Here is a 5,822-nt window from a genome sequence, read left to right on the forward strand (position 1 = left end):
GCTGGGATTACAGGCATGAGCCACCGCACCTGGCCCCTATCCCAGCTTTATTAATGGCAAGAACAGTTTTAAACCATCATTGCTACCGAGCATGAAGAAAAATGTTCATTGATGGATACCAGAGCACATTTCAAACCGGAGTGTCCTTTGATATAAATTTAGTAGTGTGTATCTAAAGCAGATCATAAACTGAGAGCATTTCTGGAGATTAGGAAATATTTGTGGTCCCAAACCAGAAGCAGAGGTCCTTGAAACCACCACACTATTGGCTCTTGAAGCACGGAGGCACCCAGGTGACCCAAATCCAGCTCGCAGGCACTAGATGATGATCAATTCATTCCTCTTTCTATTGCTTCTGGTTCTTCTGCACCTGTGATGAAATTTAAATTGGCTGCATCCACATCAAAGAAAATAAATTTCTTGATAGAATTTAAATGTTAAGTGTCCTGAAATGTGTTTACTTCTGGATCAGAAATGAGAAAGTACTGAAACAGGAAGTCAGCTTCACAGCAGGAAACAGACCTCAAAGAAATGTGACTCACATAGTCTTTTGAATGTGGTCCACTTGGGGACACAATGTTCCCCACAGCTTGCCCATCTCATCCATTCTAACTTTCCCATGTGACAAAAAGCATCATAACAAAGAATTAGAGGAGAGGAAGAAATCAATCAAAATGGTAGTAATGCAGTAATTATACAAGAACAAAACAGTGACCAAAATAGTACTGTGATGATAATTTACAAATACATTATTTAATGCAAAAATATCAACCCTTTAAGATCATGGCCAACTTAAGTTAAAACTGATACTTAGGGTGATGACATAATGTATCACTCATACCAGGACACTTCTGAAAGTAAAAGGTGGTGCCCTTAATAATTTTGTCAGGACAGCCAAGGTGAACCAGAACTTTCCCAGGCAATCTAGTACATATGGTCACCCAAGCGATAATTCACAAACAACACATCCTTCAAGAAAAGTGTGGGAATTCCAAGCATCTAGATACTCACTGGCTCAATAAGAACTTTGCAACATTATTGGCAGTAAAATTCTGAGAATGTAGCCTCAGGATTATCTAGCAACCCACTAATTCTAGTGCACAGACACTCCTGACAGCTGTGGACTTTCTGTATCTCAGAGATTTAGGTCAACCTGACTTCAGTCCATTAGGATCCACATCTGGGACTGCCTCACCTCTAATTCACTTCAAAATATTTTAAAATTTTTTATGACTTCTTTTTAACTCCAAGACTTCTTTTGTTGTGGTGGTTTTGAGACCGGGTCTCATTCTGTTGCCCAGGCTGGAGTGCGGTGGTGCAATCATGGCTCACTGCAGCCTCAACCTCCCAAACTCAATGGATCCTCCACCTCAGCCTCCCAAGTAGCTGAGACTACAGGTATGCACCACCACAACTGGCTAATTTTTATGTTTTGGGGCTTTTATGTTTTTTGTAGGGATGAGATTTCTCCGTGTAATCCAGGCTGGTCTCAAACTCCTGGTCTCAAGCAATCCACTCACCTCAGTCTCCCAAAGTGCTGGGATTACAGGCATGAGCCACTGCACTCTGCCCAGAATTTCTTTAGTAACATTATTTGATTTCCAACATATAAGATGTTTAAGCTATTCTTTTGTTATTGATTTCCTTCATTCTTTATTTTTTCATTGACAACTACAAATTATATATATTTAGGGTCTACAACATTATGTTTTGAAATACGTATACGTTGTGGAACAGCTAAATCAAGCAAATTAACAGATATATCACCTCACTGACATTTCTTTGTGAGAACACTTCAAATCTACTCTCTTAGTGATTTTCAAATATACAATATATTGTTATTAACTACAGTCACCATGAGGTACAATAGATCTCTTGGATTTACTCCTCTTGTGTAATTGAAATTTTGTGCCCTTTGCCAACATCTCCTGTATTAGTCCATTCTCACATTGCTATAAGGAACTACCTGAGACTGTGTAATTTTTGAGAAAGGAGGTTTAACTGACTCACACTTCCACAGGCTGTACAGGAAGCATGGCTGGGGAAGTCTCAGGAAACTTACAATCATGTTAGAAGGGTGAAGGGGAAGCAGGCACATCTTCACATGGTGGATCAGGAGAGAAAGAGAGAAAGAGTAAGTGCAACACACTTTTAAACAACCAGATCTCAGGAGAACTCACTCACTATCATGAGAACAGCAAGGGGGATATCCACCCCCATGATTTAATCACCTCCCGCCAGGCCCCTCTTCCAACACTAGGGATTACAATTCAACGTGAGATTTGGGTGGCGATGAAGAGCCAAATAATATCATCTCCCCAATCCCCACTATCCCCAGTCTCTTCTCACCACGATTCTATTCTATTTCTATGAGTTTGACTTTTTTTTGGCTGCATATATAAGTGAGATAATGTGGTATTTATCTTTCTGTGTCTGGCTTATCTCACTTAACATAAAATCCTCCAAGTTCATTCATGTTGTTCCAAATGACAGAATTTCCTTATTTTTGAAGGCTGAGTAATACTTCATTATGTATATGTACCACATTTTATTTATCCATTCATCCATTGATGGACACAGGTTGGTCCCATATCTTGGCCATTGTGAATAGTGCTGCAATAAGCCTGAGGGCACATATGTCTCTTTAACATACTGATTTTATTTCTTTTGAACATATACCCAGAAGTGGGATTCATAGACAATATGGTAGTTCTATTTTTAATTTTTTGAGGGACTTTCATACTCCATATGTAATGACTATTTTCTGTTATTGATTTCTAATTTTATTGACAATTATGGTCAGAGAACATAGTCTAGATGATATAATGATATTGTTCCTTTTGGAATTCTTTGAGGAATTTTATGTGGCCTAGTGTGTGTGTGTGTGTGTGTGTGTGTGTACACATATATGTATATATCTATATATTTTATATAGATATTTTAGTATTTAGTTTTTGCTCAATAAGAAAGCATCAGCTGGACACAATGGTTCACATCTGTTATCTCAGCACTTTGGGAGGCCAAGGCAAGCAGATCACTTGAGGCCAGGAGTTCGAGACCAGCCTGGCCAACATGGTGAAAACCTGTCTCTACTAAAAATATAAAAATTAGCTGGGCGTGGTGGTGCATGTCTGTAATCCCAGCTACTTGGGAGACTGAGGCAGGAGAATTGCTTGAACCAGGGAGGTGGAGGTTGCAGTGAGCCAAGATCGTACCACCGCACACCAAGTTGGGCAACAGAGTGAGACCCTGTCTCAAAAAAAAAAAAAAAAAAAAAAGAAGGAAGAAAGAAAGCATTTACCGCCCCCACTTTTTATACCCTCCTGGTGGCCATCTTGCCACTTCTGTGTCTATAGGTGCTGGTGACCTGAATACCACCATCATCATCAGTTTTCAAAAGATGTGGTGCAGGTTCCTGAATGTATAAATTGACTAGTGATATGAGGGGTCCTGGGGAGAGCACTCACCATGCCCCACCTAGCCTTGGGCTATCACACCTATCACATTGCTCTTCCTCCTCCTCACCCTGATCTCTCAGCGTCTGCCCTTTGCCAAGGTCCTTACCCACACAATTTGAGCTTTGCTGAGCATGCACCACAGGTAGCAGCCCCTCCAGCCAGTCAGCGCCCCCTACCTTAGAGGCCATCTTCACCCCTGACAGGGCTTGTCCATGCATAGCCTCCTTGAAAGAGGCAGCCCCCCTGCAAGGAATTTGCTTACCAGCTGCAAAGGGAGTAAGATTGTCTTCACAGACTGCATCAAATGATAGTAAATAAATATCACACTTACTAAGTAACTTGTAGGTAGTTCTCAAACATGCCAAAGGGGATTGGTAGAGATATATAGGAAAAAAGCGAAGTGTAAAAACCAAGCTGTATTGTCCTATTCTCACAGTTACTCAACACAACACTTCTGATATCAGAGTCTCCAGCAGACACCAGCTTGATGTCTTCTTATTCAATTCAATTCAATTCCAACTCTTGTCTACCTGGAGATAGCATTAGATCTCACAAGTTGAGGACTCGATTCCACAAGACTGCCCCCCAATTCAGATGCCAATGACAAATCCCACGTTGTGACCTGTGGTTCTGACTGACCAGCTATAAATCAGGGTTCCCATGCTTCCTTCGTCAGGTTTGATTACTTTGTTAGAGCAGCTTACAGAACTCAGGAAAACACTTTTCTTACATTTACCCATTCATTATAAAGCACATTGAACAGCCAGATGAAGAGATAGATAGGATGAGGTCTGGAAGTGTCCCAAGGGCCAGAGCTTCTGTCCTCGAGAGTTGGGGCATGCCACCCTCCCAGCAAGTGGATATATTTTTGTTCACCAACCTGGAAGCTCCTCAAACCTGGTCCTTCCAGATTTTCAGGCAGGCTTCATTATGTAGGTATGACTGATTCAATCATTGGCCATTGGTGATCTTCTCAAACTTCAGCCCCTCTCCCTTTCTCAGAGTTGGGGTTGGGGCTGTGAGTTGGAACCCTCCAATCATACTTTTGTTTCCCCTGGCAACCAGCTCCCGTCCTTTCCCAAATCACCTTATTAACATAAACTCAGATGTAGTTGAAAGGAGCTTTGTGATATTATGAAATATATATTTGGTCTTCATGCCTTTTTCCTGGCCTATAAGTCCTAAAATCTTTGGAATCTCCAAAGTGCTGCCTTTTTGTATGCTAATGTTGACAGAGAGCTTCAGGATGGGCCTGGTCAGTGGAAAGACAAAGGCATAATTAGAGGGTTGAGACTTTCACCCTCATCCCCAACCTCCAGGTAGAAGAGAGGAGTTGAAGGCCATGCTTGTCACCAGTGGCCAATGTTTTAACCGATCATGCTTATGTAATGAAGCCTCCATAAAAACCCAAGAGGACAGGGTTCAGAGAGCTTCTGGATAGCTGAACACACGGAGGCTCCTGGTTGGGGGGAGAGGAACACCCAGGGAGGGCTTGAAAACTCCACACCCCCTCCCCCATACTATGAATCTCTTCATCGTATACTTTGTAATATTCTTTATAATAAACCAGTAAACGTAAGTGTTTCCCTGAGTTCTGCAAGCCACTCCAGCAAATTAATCGAACACAAAGAAGGGCCTAGGGAACTCCAGTTTGAAGCCAGCTGGTCAGAAGTTCCAGAGGCTCAGACTTGGGACTGGTGTCTGAGGGGGAAACAATCTGAAGCTATCTCTGAGTAGACAGTGTTGGAATTGAATTGAAGGACACTCAGCTGGTGTCCGCTGCTGAACTGATTGCTTACTTACTGGTGCAGAGAAATCGCCACATATTTTTAGGGTCACAGAAGTCTTTTGCATCGATGTTGTTGTTGTGTGAAAGAGAGCGGAAGAAAACACTGTTGGAGTGTTTTCCCAAACAGCCTTGTTATGAATAACATGTCTGTTTTTGTTACCAGAAAGGGGTCCTGATCCCGACCCCAAGAGAGGGTTCTTGGACCTCACACAAGAAAGAATTCGGGGCAAGTCCATAAAGTGAAAGCAAGTTTATTAAGAAAGTAAAGGAATAAAAGAATGGCTACTCCATAGGCAGAGCATTGAAATGGGCTGCCTAAGTATACATATACTTATTTCTTGATTATATGCTAAACAAGGGGTGTATTATTCATGAGTTTTCAGGAAAAGGGGTAGGCAATTCCTGGAACTGAGAGTTCCTCCCCTTGTAGACCGTATAGAGTAACTTCCCGTTGTTGCCATGGCATTTGTAAAATGTCATGGCACTGGTGGGAGTGTCTTTTAGCACGCTAATGCATTATTTTTAGCATATAATGAGCAGTGAGGGCGACCAAAGGTCACTTTCCTCATCGTCTT

This window comes from Symphalangus syndactylus, chromosome 11 (assembly GCF_028878055.3).
Source record: "Symphalangus syndactylus isolate Jambi chromosome 11, NHGRI_mSymSyn1-v2.1_pri, whole genome shotgun sequence".
Classification (NCBI taxonomy): Eukaryota; Metazoa; Chordata; class Mammalia; order Primates; family Hylobatidae; genus Symphalangus; species Symphalangus syndactylus.